Source organism: Lissotriton helveticus, chromosome 10, assembly GCF_964261635.1.
Source record: "Lissotriton helveticus chromosome 10, aLisHel1.1, whole genome shotgun sequence".
Lineage (NCBI taxonomy): Eukaryota > Metazoa > Chordata > Amphibia > Caudata > Salamandridae > Lissotriton > Lissotriton helveticus.
In genome coordinates, this window is record NC_136071.1 from 420603096 (window position 1) to 420629236 (window position 26141).

General features: G+C 46.3%; 1 protein-coding gene across 2 annotated transcripts in view; it reads right to left on the minus strand.

The window, feature by feature from the left end:
- SEC14L5 (SEC14 like lipid binding 5) overlaps positions 1 to 26141 on the minus strand; it is a 792673-nt gene that overhangs the window by 576519 nt on the left and 190013 nt on the right. The window lies entirely within an intron of this gene.

Genomic DNA, 26141 nt, shown 5'->3' on the forward strand with positions numbered 1-26141 from the left:
ACACCGTTAAGACTGTCATCCCCACCAAAGCGTACCACCAGAAACCACAAAAGACTACAAAACGGCACCATCGGGAACATCTCTTACCCCACTTCCCGCCGCTGCCCTGTGCAGACTACAACGACCATTGAAAAATAGAGAACTACGTCATCCATCTCCCTCAATCAATCAATCTCGTGTTTGTTAAGCAGGACTACTCACCCGTAAGGGTCTCAAGGCGCTGGTGGGGGAGGGTGGGTGATGGGGGGGGGGGGGGGGGTCAGGTTGCAAGTTCCAGTCCATTAAGGACTCGATGAGAAAGAACGAGCAATGATATCGCGCTCTAGACAACTGCAGCATCACGGTCAGGTCATACTACTCCACGCTTAATGGCATCCTCGAGAACCATGTATGAGTGTAAATTCCTAGACAGTTGGAAACAAGTAAATAGAAAACAAAGCAAGAAGGAAACAAAATATATATAAATCTATAGGACACACAGTTATTTTCAATGTTATCTAGCGATACAGTGGCAAATAGAGTTGAACTCTATTTGCCACTGTATAGCTAGATAACATTGAAAATAACTGTGTGTCCTACTTGTTTTTAAATTGTATTTGAAATCTTGAAAATGTATGTGTGTTTTTTATTTTATATGTTTGATGTCAGGAAGTGTAAGCTATTTTAGCACACTACATGATTTTTAACTGTTTACTAAAATTATGATGTCCTTTTTATATAGATTTTGTTTCCTTCTTGCTTTGTTTTCTATTTACTTGTTTCCATTTGCAACTGTCTAGGAATTTACACTCATACATGTTATCCCTGTCCTAGGAGTTGTTTTCACTGCTACTCAGGGGGTCCTTGTTTTTTATGAATCCTCGAGAACCATCACATTCTGCAAGAGCACCAGCAGAAACAAACGCACTTCGCAAGCAATGAATCTGAATCACCACCAGGGCGGCGCTTAAGCCCTTACACCTGGAGCACAAGCTTCACTAGAAGGCACACTTCGAACCCCCTCACCCCATTCACTCTTTTCTGAGAGGATTATTTTTAGAGCAGGACTGGCCCCTGGCCAGGCGTCCGCGCCTTGAGCTGCAGGTCATGTTGTATTTCAGCAATGCACCCTTGCTCCAAAATAGGCCTAGCTGAGCTGTAGGAATGTGAACACAGAGCTAGGCTAGCTCTGAGCTCACATTCCTGCAGTTCCTAGGAAGTGGGGCCTGTCAGCGCTCGTGCATGGCTTAGGTACCAGCAGGCGGAAGGCAAAGTTGGATAAAGAGTATTGCATAAAAGGAGCTAGAAGCTGGTGAGCAGGCCGCACTTCAGACTCCAACTGGAATGTCAGACACAGTTTACTGAGTTGGCTGAGGTCGAAATACGTCATCCTACACGCGTAAATCATTTTACCAGTGTCAGGTGCTAAAGACGTATTCCCCGTTCCCGAGCCAGGCAGTGTAAAATTGCAACATGGAATTCCGTTCTGCCTGATTTATTTGAACTGGTGTTTCCGTATCCTTTGGCCTGGGTCTTGGAACACAGGACCCTATTTCACTGGGTCACTGACTGTCCGCAGGAACTGCAGGAGCCTTTAGATGCTGCAGCAAAGCTTCTTCATCATTCTTTTTCTGACAGGGGAGCATACAATTCTCCCCAGCATGAGAAGAACCTCGCTTCCCCTTCCTTCAACCCTCTCTACAACCCACGCAGAGGCCGGAGCAGGCACTACTCAGTGCTGCTGGTAAATGCGTGCATTAAACCCCACACAATTGGGAATTTCGAGTGGCTTTATGACCAATAAACTCAGTCTCACGCAACAATCTGTCGATTCAATTTAACTCATAATTGTACGCAGGGCTTTAAGTGTGATGAAAAAACTGGAGGGCTCCTAAATGGGCGTGGCCAATGTAATTAAGGGCGGGGCTTAAAACACTTAAGCAAACAATCTGTGCCATCCGACTTGCATTTTGCTGGTTCTGTCATTGCACCCAGATATATGATACAATAAGTAACATTATACCTACTACAAGTCAGGACTAATGGCTTTGTCAGCAGGCCCGGCTCCAGGATTTTTTTTTTGGGTGTGCAAAGGGTGAATCTGGGTGGACCACTGCGGACTCGATTTGTCGCATATATGTCTAGGCGGGCCTGCTTCAGGGCCCTCCTTTATCTCTTCTTAGTCTTACAAGGCCCAGTAAAACGTACTCTTTTTCAAATCTCTTTCTAAATATTATCACTCTCAAAAAGTGTTTTTTACATGTAATGTTCCTTTGATGGGAAGAGGAGGTTTCTGAGGTGGGAGTATCAGGCAAGTGACACTTCACGGGCTTCCTCTGTGGGAGCCTTCAAGGAGAATCCCTCTTCATTACTACCTCCACCTGATCCTGGACTCTGCAATGCACTCTCTTACAGGCTTGATTGTCGACTACTCCTCTCCAGTGCACCTTATCTCACAGCTGACCTTGGGCCCAAGCCCCATATCAGGCACCATCGGGCCCCACTTTCATTTTTCCCGGTAAAAACATTAGTAAAATCACCTTCAAATTTAAAACATTGAATATAGCAGTAAATATAATTAGTTTGCACTCTAAAGTATGTTCCACAGTAGCCCTTATGACCCGACTGCTAATTAAATAAACAAAAACAGAAAGGCATGACAGGGACGGCTTCAGCGCTGATGCGAAAGTCTTTTTTGGCGCCGCACCAATAACCTCTTTCTCCGTATATACCTTTACTACCACCTTCCAACAGTGCCCCTCATCCCTCCATGCCCCCCCTATATGACCTCCTCCTCTGATTCCCTCACTGCCACGCCACATGCCAGAAGGGCTCCTCATCTCCCCTTAACCCCTCCCCTTTATGACATCCTTGTCGGATTCCCTCACTGCCACCCCCCACCAGTGCCCCTCATCTCTCCTTAGCCCCTCCCCCTCATGACCTCCTCCTCAGACTTCCTCACTACCACCCCCCACCAGTGCCCCTCATCTCTCCTTAGCCCCTCCCCCTCATGACCTCCTCCTCAGACTTCCTCACTACCACCCTCCACCAGTGCCCCTCATCTCTCCCTAGCTCCCCCCTCCACCCCATGACCTCTTCCTCGGATTCCCTCACTTGCACCCTCCACCAGTGCCCCTCATCCCTCTGTGGCCCCCCAATTGACCTCCTCCTCGGACTCCCTCACTACCACCCTCCACCAGTGCCCCTCATCTCTCCCTAGCTCCCCCCTCCACCCCATGACCTCTTCCTCGAATTCACTCACTGCCACCCTCCAACAGTGCCCCTCATCCTTCCATGGCCCTCCCTATTGACCTCCTCCTCGGATTCCCTCACTGCCACATGCCACAAGTGCCCCTCATCTCCCCATAGCCCCTCCCCCTTATGACCTCCTCCTCGGATTCCCTCACTACCGCCCTCCACCAGTACCCCTCATCTCTCTGTAGCCCCTCCCCCTCATGACCTCCTCCTCAGACTCCCTCACTACCACCCTCCACCAGTGCCCCTCATCTCTCCCTAGCTCCCCCCTCCACCCCATGACCTCTTCCTTGGATTCCCTCACTGCCACCTCTCCAACAGTGCCCCTCATCTCTCCATGGCCCCTCAATTGACCTCCTCCTCAGACTCCCTCACTACCACCCTCCACCAGTGTCCCTCATCTCTCCCTAGCTCCCCCCTCCACCCTATGACCTCTTCCTCGGATTCCCTCACTGCCACCCTCCAACAGTGCCCCTCATCGCTCCATAGCCCCTCCCACTACCGCCTCCTCGGATTCTCTCACTGCCACCCTCCAATAGTGCCCCTCATCTTTATGTAGCCACTCTCTCATATGCATTTCATTTGTTGTATAGCACTTCTCATATCAGTGTAGTGTGTGTCAGTACTTTACACCACGCACACATTATACAGAGACAATGAATCATACAAGTATGTAAATCAGTCTACAGGGAATGTCCCATTAGCCAATGAGGATTACAAGGTGTAAGAATCACATGTCATTCATACTAGTGGGCAGTATATTTTAAAAGGATTTGGTCTGGGGAAACACAACTGTAGGATTTAAAGAGTATTCCACGGGGGTCAGCTTTACTGATAAAAATGTATATCTGCCCAAACATACTCATTTTAGCAACATTAGAATAATGAAAGACTGAGGTAGTTCTAACTATATCACAAAACAAAAAAAGCGAAGTTCTAACTATACCATTCATGTTTGTAGGCAGCTCTTTGGTGACAGTTCATTGGTCACTGTCCTATGTTAGGATTGTAACTTCTGAACTGCAAGTAACACAAGGATCTCTGTGACAAAGGCAGTAACCCACTGAGCGTCCACATTAAATACTGTTCATCTGCATTTAAAAACTACTAACAGACAAATGATTGCTCTCCAGCAGGATTATTAATCACCAGCGTTATCTGTGCATTTTGTATTGCCTTATTGTTGTCCTGCATCAGCCATGATAATGATAAAAACTGTTCAAATGAAGCTCACACGAAGTATGAGTCGTGCTGGGCCGGAGCAGATTTTAAAAAGAAAAACAAATAGTAACACATTCTCTTACCTACTACTCCATTAGTCCCTGCTGGGGGTACCCAAAGTTACCTCTAATCTAATAGTACATGAAGAGACAGGGACTGCATTTATTTGTGACACACTGGCTATTCGTCCATTGCTCTTCTGGCTCAGTTGTTGGCTAAATAAAAACCTAAGCCTTAATCATGAGCTATTGAAAGAAGTAATGAGTCTGGACCACATGCTTGATATTCCATGGCTAAAATATATAAAGGTTTGCTTTGAAGATTTGGGGTACCCAGACCTGTTTTTAAGACCTGATTTATAACTGCAGAAGACGTGGTGTTTGTAAAGAAATCTTTTATCTTGCTCAAAAAAGTAAACAGAGATGGGGTAGAACTATCAAAAACAGCATCCGGAAATTCGTGATGCTTAAAACTACTCTAGATACTGAGCCCTACATTTTATTGCCCCTGTCGAACCACAAGCGGTTTTATTGACCAGGTTTAGAATGGAATATTTCCATTTTTTACTTGCTGTTCCTCTGGGGTGCCATAGAGGACAAGTGCTAGCAACCTGTGGCTGCGACGGAGTGTCTCCACAGGATCTGCTGCACGTCATGTTCTTCTGTAGTTTCTATGATGCTCCCCGGAGGTTCTTATTAAAATCACTTTAAAAAAAATTAAATTTCTCTAAAGTGCTCCCAGCCCTTTATTTTCTACAAATGTTAAAGCCTGAATGCATCCCATTTGTGGTTGGATTTTTGAAATGTTCACTGAAATATAGAAAATGTATGGAAAATTAATTCTTAACTGATGGCTGTTCTTTCTGTAACACAGTGTTGAGGCCATAAGGCCTATTTAACCGGTTAAATTACTCATCTGTAACGCTGGTATCTCATTTTATTAACTGGATGGCCCACACACTCTGTAAATATAGTGTGTTTTTAAATAATTTTTACATACAGTGTTTATATATTTTTTATTATGTATACAATGGGATTGTTGTGTAATTTGCTGAGGATATGGATTTGCCCTGTTTTTTTATGAGATCTGTAATATTTTATGGTTTTCTACTCTGTAAACCGAATAAAGTCTTTGAAACTAAAGTCTTTGAAACTGCTCCATTAGTCAAACTTTGTGTCACAGGCAGCCTGATGTGATAAGCAGCTGCCGGAGGGAGGGGAGGGGGGGGGGTCGTCAGGAAAGGTGAATAGGAAATAACAAACTTCTTTTCTCCTGTGCTGCATAGAAAAAGAATTATCCACACAGCAGAACAGTAGGCAAAGGTTACCCATGTCAAAGAAAGGATTTGTCGCCTTTCGCTATGTGGAGATGAAGGGGTGAAAAAATAAACAAAGCCTTGTTTATATGTAAATGGTCTTTTAAAGACCTGTGAAGTACTCGGGTGCGGCTGCGATAATCTCAAAAACTGTCTGTGTGTGTGTGCACCCGGGAAGCTGTCTCAGCCCGGGCGCACACACACACAGACAGCTCTTTGAGCCCAATGCCGTTGCGCGCCTGCCTTCAAGACCTCACTGCGAGGGCCAAGGTTTCTGTTTGGGTGGGCCAGGCTCATGTTTGGGTGGGACTGGCCCACCCGGCCCACCCGCTAGAACCGGGCCTGTTTGTCAGTGGTTGTTATCTGCATAAGATAAATAAGCAGCCACTATGACTTGTATATAATATTGAAAAAGCTTCCACTTAAAGCCCTGGTGACACCACGACAATGTTGCTGCTCCTAAGTTTCAAAAAGAAAAGGGAAATCCAGAGAGAAAATGACTCTCTTTAAAGGATTTCCCTTCCCCTACAACCTCACCTGGCATGGCGTCATCCCGCAATTTTCCCACTAGTGAGCAGTGTGAGCAGCGTGCATCCACGTGCCTGCTGTCACTGCAGTCCTGAAAAAAAACAGACGACCTGTGCCAGGATACAAAACAGAGCCCGACAGAGACCCGTTTTGAGGCCCCCTTAAAAAAAACTGCTGGTGTTCCGACCCGGTGAGACCCGGCCCATTTAAAGCCCTGATTGTACAATACTGGTGTGGTATTACCGAACGGCAACATAAATTCCGCATGCAGTTTTCACTGTACCGTGCAGCTCTTAATCACACTCTTTGTAGTGCCTGAATCCGTGAAGACAGTTGCCTTAAACTACAGTGTCTGAAACTACAATGCACCTATGGACAAAAATGCAAGCAGGTCTTCTAAATGATAATCACATTCTTTAGTTGTATGGTTATGTTGCCTGAACCTGAAATATACAGAGCTCTGCCGTCTGACCTTGCCTGGGGCGCCCTTTACATTATGCACACTGCTAAGTTTTAATTATGAGATGCTGTCGTCTATGTGGATACCAGAATGAAACATTAACTCACTTACTATGTGTTTGCCCGGTTCTTAAGGATTTGAGGAAACGGCTTTTAAAGAACATTTTTAACAAATTGAACATTCGAACATGTAGGCAAGCTGTAATTCGATGGCTAGATGGATCATCTCCTATGTTGGCCTGCAGGGGGGTTAAATACATGATGAAAGCCCAATCCCTCTTACAGCAAGCTGAACAGGGAATCACAGTATCAAATTGAAATAGATGATATTTATTTTTCATATGGCTAATAGTCACTAATAGTTAAAATTATATACGTGTTTTATGTTCTATGAAGATCAAAATGCATTTTGTAATAATTTTTAATAATTTTATACAATAAAATTGACTTGACTTGACTAATTATGAGATGCTGCAAATAATTATTGTTACTCACCTCAGTGTCTCTCATTTTTAATACCAACAACAAAAATGCCCTCTTTTGTACAAATGTGCAAAGCTGTGGCCGTGTGGTTACTCGTGTGCAGACGGGCATCCCTGGTAAGAGTGAGTTAATGCTTAGCTGGAGAAATCAGAACAGATCCGCAAGTGAGACGTTTTCATCCTAGCACCGCCGACTTAAATAAATTGGTACAAAAGGGGGTGGTGATGGACGGAGCATCTGAACCAATCAAACACTCACACCCAGTCAACAGATCTGGGTTTAATCCATCACCGTTCTTTAACCCACTCTGCCACCCCAGTTCAGACATGGCCATATGCAAATCAGTCTGACCCTGTGCCTCATGGGAACAGTCTAGCCCGAACTGCCAAGCCACGCCTTCCCTGGCCTGGAGACAAGCTTCCTAGGACCGGTTTCTGGCATTACAGCCGTCTTCAGCCAGGCTTGCTTGAATCCAGTGGCAAAATGAGCAAGGGACTTACGTCTGAGCATACCCTGCCAACTTATGGCGAACAAAGCGGTACAAAAGGGGGTGGTGATGGACGGAGCATCTGAACCAATCAAACACTCACACCCAGTCAACAGATCTGGGTTTAATCCATCACCGTTCTTTAACCCACTCTGCCACCCCAGTTCAGACATGGCCATATGCAAATCAGTCTGACCCTGTGCCTCATGGGAACAGTCCAGCCCGAACTGCCAAGCCACACCTTCCCTGGCCCGGAGACAAGCTTCCTAGGACCGGTTTCTGGCATTACACCCGTCTTCAGCCAGGCTTGCTTGAATCCAGTGGCAAAGTGAGCAAGGAGCTCACGTCTGAGCATACCCTGCCAACGTATGGCGAACAAAGCGGTACAAAAGGGGGTGATGATGGACGGAGCATCGGAACCTATCAAACACTCACACCCACTCAACAGATCTGGGTTTAATCCATCACCGTTCTTTAACCCACTCTGCCACCCCAGTTCAGACATGGCCATATGCAAATCAGTCTGACCCTGTGCCTCATGGGAACAGTCCAACCCGAACTGCCAAGCCATGCCTTCCCTGGCCCGGAAACAAGCTTCCTAGGACCGGTTTCTGGCATTACAGCCGTCTTCAGCCAGGCTTGCTTGAATCCAGTGGCAAAGTGAGCAAGGCAGTAATAACACGTCCCTGCGCTTCACCTAGTGCTAAAAAAGCTGCCTAGCGGCAGCGCAGGCACCCTTAAGCCATTTGGCAAGGGTGCCTGAGCTGCAGGGGCGATTGCTTTTGTGCAAGAACAATCTTGAAAGCCGATTTGCTGTGTCTATGGGGGATAGTCACAAGACACTGTCGGAGCGCAGTGCTAAACTAAAATTGCTAGCACCACGCTCCAACAGTTTCAAAACGTAGGGAGATGCCATATTTACATGAAAGCAGTGCACCCCTGCTTTTACCCTAGCGCAACATTTAGCTGCCTAGCGCCAACGCAGGCCTCCTTTCACCATAGTGCAAGGATGCTTGCGTTGCATGGAATGATTGTTCATGTGCAGGAAGGTGTCCCTTTATGCACATAAACAATCACTAATGGCGACTTGTAACTTCTATGTGTGCTGCAGAATGCAGCACATATAGAAGTTGCAAAACGTCATTTTAAATATTTGTTTGATTGTTTATAGTGATTGTGTTCAGGAAGGGGCACCTTCCTGCACATGAACAATCACTAATGGTAATTTGCTGTTTCTATGTGTGCTGCAGAACCACACATAGAAACAGCAAAAACAAGGGGAAATTAATGATTTCTCCTCGTCCCATATTTACCCCACACGTGTATATAGGGGGCAGCATAAAAAAGCAAAGGGTGTGGCGGTGTAATGCCCATAGCAACAACCATTGCCCGCCCCTTTGCTACAGAAGATTGCTGTGGTAAGGGGCATATTTACAAGGTGGAGTTAAGCCATGTTAAGTGGCTTAAGGCCACCTTGTAAATATGGAGCACGGCATTGTCCTTCAGGGACGGCATTAAAAGTGATGTTCCTGTGGTGCAATGCCCTTGTAAATATGCCTCTATGTATGCTGCAGAATGCAACAAACAGAGAAAGAGCAAAATTCAAGGAGAAATTAATCATTTATCCTCGTATGGCCATTTTAAGAACAGGTATTACCTGTTCTTGTTTTTTGACGCTGCCCCATCCTTGTAAATATGGGGCAGCGTAAAGAAAATGCCCATCTCCTGCCCCTTTGCTGCAGAAGAATGCTGCGGCAAGGGGCATATTTACAATGTGGCATTAAGCCACGTTAAGTGGCTTAATGCCACCTTCCAAATATGGGGTAGAGAGCCATGCCACTTAAGTGTCAGAAAAAGTGACGCTATGGAGGAGTTTGGGGCTTGTAAATATGCCCCTAAATGTTTCATGGCAGAGCTACCCAATCAATAAACTATGAAGCATATGTGCTAGAAATTGGTGGAGCATGGTATTGCTCCAAAATTGGTAACACCGCGCTCCATCAGTTTCAAAAGGCACACCTTCCTGCACATAAACAATCTTTACAGGCGATTTGCTGTTTCTATGTGTGCAGCAGAATGCAGCACAAGTGGAAGAGCAAAATACGAGGAAAAATTAAACATTTTTCCTCATATAGCCTGCTTAAGACAAGGTATTCCCTGCCAATGTCCTATACCTTGCAAAAATGGGGCAGCGTCAAAAAGCAGTGGGTGTTGTAGCGGAACACCCACTGCAATACCCATTGCATGCCCCTTTGGCGCTAAGTGCTGCATGAATAGGGGCATTATTTACAAGACGATGTTAAGCCATGTTAAGTGGCTTAACGCCTCCTTGTTAATAGGGCGAATGATTTAACGCCACCAGAATATCTAAAAACTGACGTTCTGGTGGCCTTAACTCGTTGTAAATATGCCCCCTATTTTTTCCAATTAAAAGATGAATATATTTACCCAGATTAAAGTAGAAGTTGAGGTACGTAATACAAGTTTTTAGATCGCGCCTAGGCAAGGCATACGTTGCTCTGCGAGGCATGCTGTATTCGAGTATGGACTTGAAGCCCCACCTACTCTCCCCCATATTTATAATTCGCTTGCGTCATTGTCCTTCATAAACGCTGGCTTCTGATTCATTAATAGGCTTGGTAGTCCGGCCTTCCTACCGCCTGCCTTCATTTGAAACCTCCCATGAGGACTGGCCCTTTTACTTCTGCTGTTACACAATATGTCTTATTTAGTCAGTAAGCACTATTTTCTTTAATGAGTTTCTCCTAGTGCAGACACAACAAGCTTTCACTGCAACAACAGCTGTTCTCTCGCTCCTTGGCTACAGCTCCACCCCTTCACCCCTCACTGGGCATAAGAAGAAGAATTACAGTGTACATCTTCTATGTCCAAGGTTTGTTGGAGGAATCAATAAATCAGTCCATTTGTACAGCGCACTACTCACTCGAGGCGAGAGCGTACGTGCTGACAAAGTCGGGGATGGAGTCGCTGAACTGAGGCCGGGGTCCGGGGGGTTTGTAGACGAGAGTTCCTCTGAGGGTGGAGTTGGGATCGGTGTGGATCTGGAAGTGCAGGTGTTCAGCGGTGCTGAGGTGACGTCGGTGCTGGTCGAGACCCTGAGGGTGTTCTTGTGGATGATGGCGATTCCACCATGTTAGACCTGGCACATTGACGTGGGTCTCCCTTCCATTTTTGTTGTTGCCTCATGTGTTTTGCTGGTGTTGGATGCTTTGGGCACTGTGCCACTGCTGTCCAGTGCCACAGTGCAAGTGCTCCCTACTGTAAATTAATGTATTAGTTGGTGATTCCATGATTGACTATTTGGTTTACTTGTCAGATCCTAGTACAGTGCAAAAGGAGTGCCCAGGGCTTGTAAATCCAAATGCTGCTGGTGGGCCTGCAGCACTGGTTGTGCCACCCATTCACCCATTCAAGTTTGGGTCATGGCCCCTGTGGAGCCTTGTGCGCTCCAGGACAGGTGGACCGGTCCATATGAGGTGGTGGAGCACAAGAGTGATGTCACCTATCTGGTGAACTTGCAGTCTCCCAGGAACCCCTTGCAGGTCCTGCATGTGAACCGTCTGAAGCCGCACTTAGAAAGGTCTGAAGTGGGCATGCACCTAGCAACAGAAAATGGAATGGAGGAGGGGACCGAGCCTTTTCCTGACCTCCTGTCTGCAACAGAGCAAGATGGGTCAGTGGATGGTGTCAGCCTCTCTCCCACACTGACCCCTGATCAGCAGCAAGATTGTCGCCAGCTGTTGGGGCAATTCTCTGATCTATTTTCCTTGGTTCCTGGTGTCACAGAGTGGTGCGTCCATTATGTGGACACTGGTGACAGTCCTCCTGTCAAGCACAAGGCTTACAGAGTGACTGAAAAGGTTAGGGCTTACATTAAGGAGGAAATCTCCAAGATGGTTGCTTTAGGGGTCATTGAGTCCTCCAACAGTCCTTGGGCCAGCCCAGTGGTCTTGGTCCCAAAGGCTGCCTCGCCGGGTGCCACAACCGAACTCCGGTTCCGTGAGGACTACAGAGGGCTCAATTCAGTCACCAGGACTGATGCACACCCCATCCCCAGAGCTGATGAGCTCATTGATCGGTTAGGGGCAGCACGGTACCTTAGTACGTTTGATTTGACGTCTGGGTACTGGCAGATCGCCTTGACTGATGGGGCTAAGGAGAGGTCAGCATTCTCCACACCAGATGGGCACTACCAATTCCGGGTTATGCTCTTTGGGATGAAGACTGCACCTGCCACCTTTCAGAGGTTGGTCAACCAGTGTTTGTTGGGCTGGAGGATTTCAGTGCCGCCAACCTGGATGACATTGCAGTGTTCAGCGCCAGTTGGGAAGAACATTTGCAGCACCTCTGGGAAGTGTTGATGGCACTGCGAAAGGCAGGCCTCACGATCAAAGAAAGTAAGTGCCAGATCGGGCAGGGTTCCGTTGTGTACTTGGGTCACCAGGTAGGAAGCGGCCAGGTGGCGCCCCTACAACCCAAGATTGATACCATCCTGGCATGGGAACCCCCAAAGACTCAGACACAGGTAAGAGCCTTTTTAGGACTCATGGGGTACTACAGGAGGTTTGTCAAGGGGTATGGCAACATTGTTGCACCCTTGACTGAGCCGACTTCCAGGAGGCAGCCCAAGAAAGTGAACTGGACTGACACCTGTCAGAAGGCTTTTGATGCCCTGAAGACTGCCATGTGCACAACACCCGTGCTTCAGGCGCCCAACTTCTCAAAAGAATTAATTGTACAGACAGACGCTTCAGAGCATGGTGTGGGGGCTGATCTATCACAGATTAATGAAGAGGGCCTAGACCAACCTGTAGCCTTCACCAGTAGGAGGTTACTTCCACGGGAACAGAGGTGGAGTGAATTTGAGCGTGAGGCATTTGCTGTGGTCTGGGCACTGAAGAAGTTGAGACCATACTTGTTTGGGACTCACTTCCTGGTTCAGACCGACCACAGGCCCCTCAGATGGCTGATGCAGATGACGGGTGAGAACCCAAAGTTGTTGAGGTGGTCCATTTCCCTACAGGTTTTGGATTTTACGGTGGAACACCGCCCTGGTACAGAACACGCCAACGCTGATGGTCTGTCCAGATTTTTCAGCCTTAGTGAAGAGAACTCCCAAGGGGAAGAGTAGTTCTCCCCACATTTCAGCTGGAGGGGACACGTGTTAGACCTGTCATCATTGGCGTGAGTCTCCCTTCCATTTGTGACGGATTGCCTCCTCTGTTTTGATATGTTTTTGCTGGATTTATGCTTTGGCCACTGTGCCACTGCTAATCAGTGCCACAGTGCAAGTGCTCCCTATGTTAAATTAATGTACTAATTGGTTATTCCATGATTGGGTTATTTGATTTACCTGTCAGCTCCTAGTACAGTGCACTATGTGTGCCCAGGGCTTGTAAATCAAATGCTGCTGGTGGGCTTGCAGCACTGGTTGTGCCACCCACAGAAGCAGCTCGTAAAGTGTGTCTCAGGCCTGCCATTGCAAGGCCTGTGTGCAATCTAGCACTGCCATGTCGACTTGGGCAAGTGCACCCACTTGCCAGTCCCTAAACCTTCCCTTTGCTTCATGTTAGACACCCCTGTGGTAGGCCCAAGGGCAGGGTGCATTGTAAGTGTAAGGTAGGACATGCTCTGATGTGTGTAGCATGTTCTAACAGTGAATTACAGCCATTTTTGTTTTTCACTATTGAAGGCTACCTGTTCTCATAGGCCAGAATGGGCAGTTAGAATCTTACATTCTAATAATCCTAACTGACTCGCGGGAACACGGGAGAAATTCGAATTCGGTATGCCTGAACTCAGAATAAAAAAATACATATTTTAGTAAAGTTTATTTTAATTTTCTGAGTTTGCAAATACCACTTTTAGAAAGTAGGTATTTGCTTGCCTAACCATTTGAGCCTGCCTCTGCTGGGTTGTGTATTCCTTGTCTGGGTTTGTGAGTGACAGGGCTGGGGGATTCCAGGAGACAGGCTGGGGCACCGCGGTGGTGAATAGAGAGATCTGCATCTAGATGGGAGGGAGGAGTTGCACCTCGGACCTGAATAGGGCTGGGCCTTCCCTCTACAATGCTGGCTCCACCCCTGTGGCTTTTCTTATGTCTCTGCCCTGCACTGTGAAAGGAGAGGAGGAATCATGTCAACAGAGTGCTCCAGAGCTGTATCTTCCCTCCCCTGTGCTGGCTCCATCTCCTGTGGGGCGGCTGATGTCTCTGCCCTGCACAGTGAAAGGAAGAAGAGAGTCATGTAAACAAAGTGCTCAGGAACTAGTTTGGACTAGGCAGAGGCCTCTCTGCCTTCAAAGAACAAAGAATTTTGGGGTATAAATATTGGGACCCTGATCCCAAGAAATTAGATCACTTCTGGAACAAGAAAACTTTCTGCCAAGCAGAAGAACTAATGAAGCTGCAGGAGTTGTACTGCCACTCTGCCAGTGTGCTGTTTGCTGGGTTGGCCTGCAGGGGTTGCTTCATTGTCAAGGGAAAGGAGAAGGAACTTTGTAAAGGACTTTCATCTACAGAATATTCTCCATGGACTTGAACTGTGCTTGCCTCCTGCTGAAGTCTCAGGGACAAAAGACTTTACCTCCAGCTCCCTCCTGAATTTCCTTGCTGGGAATTCTGACTCCAGTCACTTGCGTGCCGCTGGGAGCTGGAAGCCCGACGCATCGAGAGGAAACGTGTTTCACCGCCGCAGCTCAAATCATCGCAACGCCGGAGAAGCGAGCCTAAGCTGCATCGCCCTGGAAGCGTGTGTTCATCAAAGCTGCCTGCTGTTGCATCACCGGAGAAGCGTTACACCATCGAGAGAGTCGCCATCGCATCACCAGAGAAGCGTGTCGCAAGGCCCGTCGCGGCTCCAAAGTACAGAGTCGTCGCAAAGCTGCCAGGGCGTTATCGCATCGTGATCGCATCATCGCATCAAGGGCGCCATCTCCTTGGATCGCAACCAGATCATCGCATCGCATCAAGGCACCATCTTGCGCACCTCAACGGGCCCGCAGGCAGAGAATCTACGCATCACCTTCGCACCAGTAAGGCTCACGACGAGTCCCCTACTTTGCGCAAGCAATGAGGAAGGACGCAACCATTCCCCCGGGTCACGGAACCGACACATCTCAACTTTTGCGCGCCTTTTGTTCACTTTGCGTTACGCATCCAGGTACTTTGTTGAGAACATTGTCGCATTTGCCAACAACTTGAACTAAGAGACTTTAATCATCTTTTAAGTAATCTTAAATGTAGTATTGTGGATTTTTGTCATTTGTGGTCTTGTGTTTAAGTCTATATAAAGAATACTTATTTTTATAAAACCTGTGTTGTGTCCATCTGTAGTGTTTTCACTGTATTACTGTGTATATTCACAAATGCTTAACACACTGCCTCTGGGATAAGCCTGTCTGCTCGTGCCAAGCTACCAAGGGGGTGAGCAGGGGTTATTAAGGAGTGTAATCCCCTTATCCTGACTTAGAAGTAAGGGTCCCTATTTGGACAAAGGTGAATACCATTGCCAACTAGAGACCCCCAGATCTAACAGTCTTAATATCACAAATATTTACAAAATAACAGTTTGTAAAACAATACGCACCCATCCTATGAGGGAGTAGCAAGGATTATAACAGTGTACGTCTTCTGCCCCCAGGGTTTGTGAGTAGGAAGTAACAAACACCATAATCATTGCATACATGGATAATGCTTGTGGTGCAATGAAACAAAATACTTGTGGACAGGTTTTATTTATTTATTTAAGAGTTTTCTATAGCGCTGGCCAGACCCAAAGGTATTGGAGTGCTTTACAACTTTTATAGCAAATAAATAGGACACACAGTATAACAATATTAAACATATTGACTCGCGACGGGTCCAGTTCAGGGAGGGGAATACAAAGGAGCGAGTCGAGAGGTAGGTGAAGTAGAAGCCTTCTATCAAAGTGGCTGTATGCTACAATGGTCAGGATTCTACTTTGGGCGGCAGCTATCCATTCGGAAGGGATCCGTTGAGGCAGATGTCTTTGAGCTGGCTTTTGAATTTTAAAAAGGAGGGGATAGTCCTGATATGGACTGGGACGGAGTTCCAGATTTTGGGCGCATTTCCTGAGAAGGAGCGTGATAAGGTTTTTGTTTGCGAGTTTTCAGAGGAATGAGAAGTAGAGTGTTAGCACTCCTGAGGTTCCTTGTCTGACTGGCCTTATTGAGTTTGGAGGCCAGGTAGGCAGGTTTTTAAAGTGTGTAGAGCTTTGTGCATGAGACAGGCAGTTCTGAAGTTGGCAGGCATTTAGATTGGGAGCCATTTTAGCTCTCTGAGAGCGGGGAGATGTGTTTGTATTTCTTTACTCCGGTGACCATCCAGGCTGCTGCATTTAGAGTTGATCCGAGGGGAGCTAAGTGAGATTTTGCTGTTCCTGTGAGGGTTGCTTTCCTGTAATCCAATCTGGACAACACAAGGGATTGAGTAGCCTGTCTGAGGTCGTTGGGAGGGATGAAGGGCTTTATTTTATTGAGTAATTTTAGGTTGAAGAAAAAGCTCTTAGCGGTGTTCTAGATGTGTTTGACCATGTCTAAGTCTGGTCCAGAGTGATTCCCAGTGATTTCATGGAGTCGGCCAGGCTGAGATTGCAGTTGAGAGCATCAATAGCTTTTACCCATTCTGTGATTTGGGGGGGTCTGCTCCTTGTTGGAAATAAGAAGGACTTCTGCCTTGTCTTGGTTGAGTTTCAGGTGGTTGAGGGATAGCCAGTGTTGAACTTCTCTTAGAGTATCATTTAGTCTCTGAATGTCACCAATGGAGGAGGTTTCTAGATAGATCTGGGTATCGTCCGCATAGAGGTGGAAGGGGATGTTGGCTTTTTTTGAGTATGGTGGTGAGGGGTTCCATGTAGATGTTGAATAGTTGTGGGGCGAGAACTGATTCTTGGGGGACACCCCTGCTTATGGGGAGTAGGTCAGACATGACGTTTTTAATTCTTATTCTTTGGGTGCGTTTCTGCAGAAAGAAGGTGAACCACTGCAAGACCACCTCTTCCGCTCCAACCGTTTCTTGAAGTACATTGATGAGTAGATTGTGGTCAGCTGTGTCGAAGGCTGCCGATAGGTCCAGGAGTATGAGTAGACAGCATCGGTCCGTATCGAGTGATTTGTAGACATCATCTATGACATTTAGGATCGCTGTCTCTGTGCTGCAACCTTTTCTGAAGCCCGATTGGTGAGGGTCTAGAAGGTTGTTACTGTCCATGTGTTGAGTAAATTGAAGGAGAACACATCTTTCCAGGATTTTGTCTAGGAATCGGAGATTGTAGACAGGTCTGACGTTATTTAGATCGCTTGGGTCAGAGCCCTATTTTTTTAGTAATGGCGTGACTTGGCCAATTTTGAGACAATCAGGCATGACTCCGGTTCTCAGGGAGTAATTTATAATCTTGGTCCAGAGCGGGGCAAGGGTGAGTTTCAGCTTTTTGGCCAGTTGGGCAGGAATGGGGTCTGAAAAGTGAGATGAGGGTTTGGAACTGATAATCATTTCAATGATCTTGGCTTTAGAGATGGGGTTGAAGGATTTTCAGTTGTTTGGGGGTGCTTGGGTGGGTTATCTTCTTTACCTGCGAATGAGCTTCAGTTGGGGGGTCAGCGGTGGTCGTCCAGGGAGAGCTTAATCTTGGTGATTTTATCATTAAAGAAAATGGGAAAGTTGTCACATAGGTCTTTGGAAGCCTGCACTGAGGATGATGGGGGTTTGGAAGTTTGTTGCCTAATGAGATTGAAGAGTTCTGTGGGCCGATTTTTTGCATTGTCTATAGGGTCACAGAAGATGGAAGTTTTTTCGTTCTTGATGTGTTTTTTATTTTTCCTACGTTCAGATTTGAGTCGATCAAGATGGATTGTGGACGGGTTCATCCGCCAGAGTCTTTCTGCAGCTCTTAGTTGTCTTATTTCAGAGTTTAGGTCTGTGTTGAACCAAGATCTAGATGGAATGTTCCTGACTCTTTTTTGTTTCAAGGGAGCTATCTGGTCAAGTATAGAAGTAATTGTTGTATTGTAGTGCGAGGTGACTTCAGTTGTAGAAAGGTCGCATGTGGTGGCAGAAAGGAGTGAGCTTACCTTTTCTTCCAGGTCAGCAAGGGGAATCTGTTTTAGATTTCTCGCCCAGTGAGGAGATTCCTGTGTACGAGGTGAGCATTAGATTGTTTGGTTGATGTGGAATAGAATGATATGGTGGTCTGACCAGTCAAGAGGAAGGATGTGGTCAATAGTGATTGTATCTACTTGAGCTATAATGGCATCCAGGATTGAGCTTCTGTTATGGGTTTGCTCTGTGCAGTGTTGGATAAGTTTGTTGTTGTGTAGAAGTTTATTCAAGGTTTGGATCAGCAAGTTATTTTCCTCATTCCAATGTAGGTTGAGGTCACCTAGTATTATGTTGTTGGAGTCCAGGAGTGAGCAGTGTGTTATCAAGTCGGAAAGTGTTCTCCGAATGAGGTGGTTTGCCTGGTGGGTGGTAGAGGAGATGGCAGTATAGTGTTTTGTTGTCACTCGTCTTAATGGTGGAGGTTAGATATTCAAATGTGTTATATTTGAAGGAGTCGGTTTCCGTTACAGAGATGTTGCTCTTGTGGAGGATTTAAGTACCCCAGCCTCAATGTTTTTTTCTGTCTTAATTGATGATTGAGAAGCCCGGGGGCACAAGCATGACAATGATTGGGGAAGAGGATTCATTCAGCCAAGTTTCTGTGATGAATGTTATGTCTATGTCATGGGTAAGGTGGTTTCTGCCAGTTCTGTTGCATGTTTGGTAGCCGATCTGCAGTTTATGAGCATGCAGTTGGTCGTCCCCTTGTTGTTGAGTTTCTTCCTTAGGGGAGCCATGGGCATATTAGTGAGGGAGGCTGGAGGTCTCGACGTCCTAGGTGGGAGAGGTCTCTTCCAAATGCAGTGATAATCTGTATCTTGGAGCTGTTGATGACAGTAGAAGATGAGTCATAAGAGTTGGCAAGATCAATTGCCTCTCTCATGGACATTGCAGCACTTGTTCTTTTGGGTCTCTGGGGGTAGTTCAAGAAGGGGGTTGTGTTCCAGCTGTGCCATTGAGCCTTGGGAGGCCTTGTGTGTTTAGTGCTGGTGACTGTGGGTGTAGGGTATGGGCGTTGGATAGACTCCAGAAGTCTGGTGAGGTTCACTAAGATTTTGTACTCTTGCCACCCAAAAACCCACACTCACTCCAAACCCTGAAAATACCCTTGCCACCAAAAAACCTCAGACTCACCCTAAACCCTAAAAATACCCTTGCCACCCAAAGACCCACATCCACAATATTCCCTAAAAATAGCCTTGCCATCCGAAAACCCACATCCACTCTAAACCCTAAAAATATACTTTCCACCTAAAAACCCATTCCTACAGTTAATCCTAAAAATACCCTTTCCACCCAAAAACCCATACCCACTCTAAACCCTGAAAAACACACCCATCCTAAACCTTAAAAATACCCTTACACCCAAAACCCCCCACCCAGCCTAAAACCTAAAAATACCATTGCCAGCCAAAAATCCACATGCACCCTAATCCCTAAAAATATCCTTGCCACCCACCCCACCCTAATAATACCCTCCCCACCAAAAAACCATACCTACCCTTAACCCTAAAATTACCCTCGCCACCCAAAGCCCACAACCCTAAACCCTAAAAATACTCTTGCCATCGACAAATCCACACCCATCCAAAACCCTTAAAGTACCCTTGCCAAAAAAGCCAGATCCACCTTAAACCGTAAAAAATACCCTTCCCACCCACCCACACCCATCCGAAACCTTTGAAAATACCCTTCCCACCCAAACACCCATACCCACCCTAAAATTATCATTGCCACCCAAAAACACATACACACTCTAAACCCTAACACAAACATTGCCAGCCTAAAACCCATATCCACCCTATTCTCTAAAAAATCCTTGCCATCCGAAAACCCACACCCACCCTGAACCCTAAAATTACCCTTACCCCCTAAAACCCATACCTATACTAAACCCTAAAAATACCCTTCCCACTTAAAAAGTCATACCCACCCTAAACCCCAAAAATACCCATGCCATCAAAAACCCATACCCACGCTAATATATATATATATGTATATTCACTGAAAAAAACATAGGTTAGAGACCATATATAGTTAGGAATTAGCATTTACAAAACCTTGAAAATTCACTGAAAAAACCATGGGTTATAGACCATATATAGTTAGGAATTAGCATTTAAAAAACCTTATTTTACTCACACAAAACCATTGAAATTCCATATATAGTTAGTTGCACTAACTATATATCGCGCACCCGCAATCCACTGCTGATGATGCCACATATTACATCATTCATGACATGGTCAGTGACATCACTGATGACATCACTGATGACATCTCAAATGACATCACTGATGACATCATCCATTGACTGTGTGTTTCTGTAAAGTTTAAATATGTTTTACATATTGAAGAATGAGTAGATGTATAAGTGTCTGGATGAAGGATTTAGTAGTTGCGTGACTGACTGTATGAGTGAGTGATTAAATGTGTCTCACTGAGTGCATGGGTTAGTGACTAAACTGTCTTAATTTGTGCATCATTATGTCTGTTGTTCTGTAAACTGCTGCATGTGTTGATCAGTAGCTATATGAGTAACTATATGGGTTATTGATTGATTGTCCAAGTATTTGTATGGGAGACTGAGTGTGTATGTGGCTGGCTGGGAGATGTGTGACTCTGTGCAGATCAATGTGTTCTTGTATCAATGATTGTATAAGAGAGTAAGTATGTGTTAGTATATGTTTGAAAATGTAAGGTACTCTATGTTTAACTGTATAGATTAGAAAATGGAAGTGTGATTGATTCTTTACAGGACTGACTAGGTGTGTGAGTAACTCCATGGATGAGTGGCAGAGTGTGAGTGTCTGTATAGGTGTATGAGTGCATATGATAGTGTTGTAAAGATGAGTGATTGTATGTATGAATGATTGTATGGGTGAATGAGTGAATGTGTGTGTAGACATAGGAATCAGTGAGTGCGTATGTAGTAACTAGTATTGGTGTGTCAATGGTTTAAAAAACTATATTCTGTATTTAACACTGGGTGTAACAGAGGTTATATTAAAGTGTGAGGAGATGCATTGTATTGTCACATGAATGATATCATCAGTGATGTGGCCATTGATGTCAAATGAGATGTCATCAGTGATGTCATCAATGATGTCATTTGAGATGTCATCAGTGATGTCATCAGTGATGTCATCAGTGATGTCATTTGAGATGTTATCAGTGATGTCATTTGAGATGTCATCAGTGATGTCATCAGTGATGTCATTTGAGATGTCATCAGTGATGTCATCAGTGATGTCATTTGAGATGTCATCAGTGATGTCATCAGTGATGTCACTGACCATGTCATGAATGATGTAATATGTGACAGCATCAGCAGTGGATTGCGGGTGCGCGATATATAGTTAGTGCAACTAACTATATATGGAATTTCAATGGTTTTGTGTGAGTAAAATAAGGTTTTTTAAATGGTAATTCCTAACTATATATGGTCTATAACCCATGGTTTTTTCAGTGAATTTTCAAGGTTTTGTAAATGCTAATTCCTAACTATATATGGTCTCTAACCTATGGTTTTTTCAGTGAATTTCAATGGTTTTTTAATAGCAAATATCATAAGCTGTCGAATGTCAAGTACGTGGTAAGTAAAAACATTTTCGTGTTTATGCACACTGATCTGCTTTGAATGCTGCCCCCCCCTCATTTCTATTAGGAGTACTCTCTCTTTGCAGATAGTGAAGGGTAGTTAACGCAGGCCTTTGCCCCCGTTGTAATCCGTCGTGCCTGCTTCTCTCTCCATTTGATTGATTGTTATCCAAGCATTTACTGTTTTAGAATTGGTTCTCTTTGGTTCATTCTCTATTTACAAACAAGCACAGAGTCGCAATACTCTGTTTAGTCTTTGCAGATAGTGAAAAATCGTGTAAAAAAACAAAAGGAATCGAGCAAAATCAGTAGGCCACTAATGGGATCTCTTTTTGACCTCGCTAAAATAGAAACATTAGGAACAACCCCTCATGAGAAATACGAAACTAGTGAGATGAACTGAGCTCCACACCATGATGGCTGCAAGACAGCTCGGCTCCGCCACCCACCCCGCCCAAAATAACGATAAACTCTATGCAAATATTACAAATATATACAACACACCAGCAAAGTAACAGGGTAAAACATTTTATTAAATAACTATTTACATAACTATTTGATACTTTTTGTTGCCCGATCCGGCTAGCTCAATCGATCGAGCATGAAACTCATGCACTCTGATAGTTCAAAGTTTTGAGGAGTGCTTGTTAGACTGTCTGAAGCTTATTTGCACCTGCTACAACTTCACTATTCTCAATGTAAGTGGGGGCTGTTTGAGGACGTGACTGCATTTGAAAACAATGTGATGCGGTGCCTCCCTGAACCGCTTGACGGAGGCCCCCGAGGGACGGTGTGATGGCGCGGACTCGGAGGGGGCGCTTGGCTCCGGCCCCCTCCCCAAGTCGTGTTGCCCTGGTGTGGCCTGAGATCGCCCCCGACATAGGTGGCCGGCTCCCGGGGTCAAGCGGAACTTTTTGCCTTTTGGTGACTCTTCCATTCTTGACCTTGTCCCACAATCCGTTTGACCTAAAGACACGCTGTAGTGGGGCGCCCCTTTACCGTTTCAGTTGCCATTCCGCCCGCTTTTGCTACACTGTGCCTCTTCCGCTATTCAGCTGTTTACCGCCCGCTCTTGCGACTACAGCGTCTCGCTCACCATGTAGTTGAGTTGCTCCCGCTCTTGTGGTGTAGCGATAGGCGGCTGCCACAGGACTCTCAAAATGGCGGCCGGCTCTTCAGATTTGGGCGTGGTCCACTAAAATGGCCCTGCGACACCTTGGAACTCGGACGCTTGTCTGCTAGGGCTTGGGCTCCATTCTCGAAAGCGTCCCCTCAGCCTTGAAGATTCTACAAAAGTCTTGGGGGCCCCCGACTCCCGCAGGCTTCTGGTGGGGAGCGGCTGCCATGATTGCTCGTGGAATGGCCACGACGGAGCTACGAGATGGTGGTGCTCTCATGCTGATGCCAGCTTCAGTCTGAAACATCCAGAAACACTGTAGACTACCAATTCGATCAGTTCCGGTAGCGCCCCAACGTGACCCGGTAGAGAAGAACTTGCCCTCCCCTCTTTGACTGATGGTTCTTGTTGCCTGTCCCTTCTGTTGTCATTTAACAGAACTATTTAGCCTGCTGAAAGGGGTTGTGTTCCGACCGCTGGTTGGTGGAGACATTTTGACTATATTCTGGACCTGCGTTGTCGCGTAATGCGTCATATGACGCGCCGCGTTAGCGCATCCGGAAGTGCTCCGGTGCGCGAAGCGCAGCTTCCCGGAAGCGATCCGGGGCGCGGCGCGCAGCGCGTAACGTAAGCATAACAGGTCATGTGACTTGTTAATAAAACTTTTCATTGGTTCATTTTACTTTTCTTATTCTAATGATGAAAGGCTTGGTCATATGACCTAAAAATTACACTTTTTATTACATTCGAACATTATTTTTTCTTAAACATATATGTTATAATGTTCCAGGCTAATGTACTTTCCCGGAAAATTTACAACTGTCCTGCAAGTAAAATATATTCCTTTTTCGAGAAAAAGGGCGTTTCTTCGCCCCATGACGGAGCCGTTGAGCAAAAGAGGCTCGGCCTGCTGTCTTAGTCGCCGATACGCCTGAATATCAGATTCTTATCGATCACTTTATGTTGCAGGAGTAGAAAACACAACAGCCCTTGACCATTTATCTTTACTGCGTTCCTGCGTATTATACCTTTTACCCTTCATGTAATTGGACTGCTTTATTTCACTTGCCTTTTACTGATTCGAAAACAGTGACTATTATTAAAAACTTTACCAATGTAAATACTACTACCATGTTTTCTTTTAAAAACCTTTATTGTGAAAATGTCAGTATACAAATACGGGCCTATAACCACGTGGGCTGGCCACGGAGCAAACTGTAATCGTATATGATGAGGAGACATTTACACTGTAGAGGAACGTAACGGGCGGGCCATTAGGTTGCAAGAACTAAGGTGTCTAACAGTTGCGGAATCGGTGGACGTACATTTTATAATTAAAATACGACAGGGCCAGTTACAATAAAATTATCTAGATATACATTTGCGGGCAAGTACCATGGGTGACGTTAATTCGAACTTTCAATAGTACAGTAATCAATAACACATCAGAACTTAATATCAATAGGGATGTCGAAATATTCAATCAATTCTCGTCCCCGCCCGCCATGTGCTTCAAAACTGCATACGTATCTCGTGATATCAAGGTTGTGCAACCAGTACACAACAAAGAGTTACGAGTCCCATTTATTCCGGCGCCATTTTGGGCGAGGACGGGCAGGTCCAGGATATAGTCAAAATGTCTCCACCAACCATCGACTATGATGATGTTCATATGCTGTATTTATTAGAGTAACACTCATCTGTCCACATGAAATTAATTTGCCACAATCTAAACATGTCATTTTAATCTTTCCAAAGTTCTTCTGAATATTTGGGACCGTTTCCCTTGCCTCTGATGCTGTCAGTGCCACTTCTTTGGTGAATGTACTGGCAGGTCGGGGGTTGTCCTCCAAATCTCTCTTTTGTGCAGCACTATAATTAATCGGTGCCACCTCTCCATATGACGATGCATGGTATAATTACCATAACTATATTTTTTTTCGGTTCCTCTGGAGAGTACATCGTGGCAGATGAGGCAGGTAACGTACCGGGCATTTACCTTTTTTGCATGTAGAGGAAAGGAAAAAAAATTCTAGCGTCCGAGTTCTAAGGTGTCCCAGGGCCATTTTAGTGGACCAGGCCCAAATCCAAAGAACAGGCCGCCATTTTGAGAGTCCTGTTGCAGCCGCCTGTCGCTGTAGCAGCAAGAGCGGGCGAAACTCAGCTAGACAGCGCTCCACTGCAGATGAAGTGCCTCAACCTGGAGAGGCGGGAGAGGCTCGTTTGCGCCGCCTCCCCCCCCCCCTTCGGGCACCCCACGCCGTCTTTCGGCGCAGCATTGTAGGATGGCCACACCAGTGCGGCAACTTGCTAGACACCACCTCGGTGCCATCCGGATCTCGGCGCCCCACTGCAGATGAAGTGCCTCCACATGGAGAAGCGGGAGAGGCTCGTTTGCGCCGCCTCCCCCCCCCCTTCGGGCACCCCACGCCGACTTTCGGCGCAGCATTGTAGGATGGCCACACCAGTGCGGCAACTTGCTGGACACCACCTCGGTGCCAACCGAATCTCAGCGCCTTGTGGTGTCTTCCATTCCGAAAATATTGTTGGCAGCATTTTGAAAGGAAAGATAAACAGCCATTTGTGGCCCTCACTACACCGTTCTCCTAGTGAGTCTCACATTGTTACATTTAGGAAGAATGTTGAAGAGTAGTATGTTGAAAATCTGAAGCCATTGTTCTACAAACTCTCAACCAGCCTTGGATGGAAAAATCCTGAAGAATGTACAAACTGAAAACCAGTTTTTGTCTGTATAGCATCAGCAGCAACGCTTGAGTCAGCTTTGTGTGAAGCCGCCATTTTGATTCAATCAATAGCGTCCCCCTGCACACATTCAGGGACCTGGTCGTGTCTTCAGGTCAAACGGATTGTGGGACAAGATGCACAAAGGAAAAGGAAAAAAGTTCCGCCGGACCCCGGGAGGCGGCCGCCTATGTCATGGGCGATCTTAGGCCACACCAGGGCAATAGTGAAGCTGCAGCAGGTGCAAATAAGCTTCAGACAGTGTTACAAGCGCTGCTCAGAACTCTCAACTATGACACCACCTCGGTGCCATCCGGATCTTGGCGCCTTGTGCTGGTTCCGGCCTATTCACACATCGGTCCGCTACTGATGCCACCTCACAGGCCAACGGGGCACCCCACGCCGACTTTCGGCGCAGCATTGTAGGATGGCCACACCAGTGCGGCAACTTGCTGGACACCACCTCGGTGCCATCCAGATCTCGGCGCGTTGTGCTGCCTTCGGCCTATTCGCCGCAAGTGCGCACGCAACTCAGTTGCATAGCGAGTGAAACACCAAGGGGCGCCCCACTGCAGCCGAGGAACCTCCATCTTGGGGGCGACGCACAGCATCACATTGCTTTCCAATGCAGTCAGATCCTCAAACAGCCCCCACTGACTGACGCAAACTCACAGGCCAACGGGGCGCCCCACGCCGACTTTCGGCGCAGCATTGTAGGATGGCCACACCAGTGCGGCAACTTGCTGGACACCACCTCGGTGCCATCCGGATCTTGGTGCGTTGTGCTGCCTTTGGCCTATTCGCACATCGGTCCGCT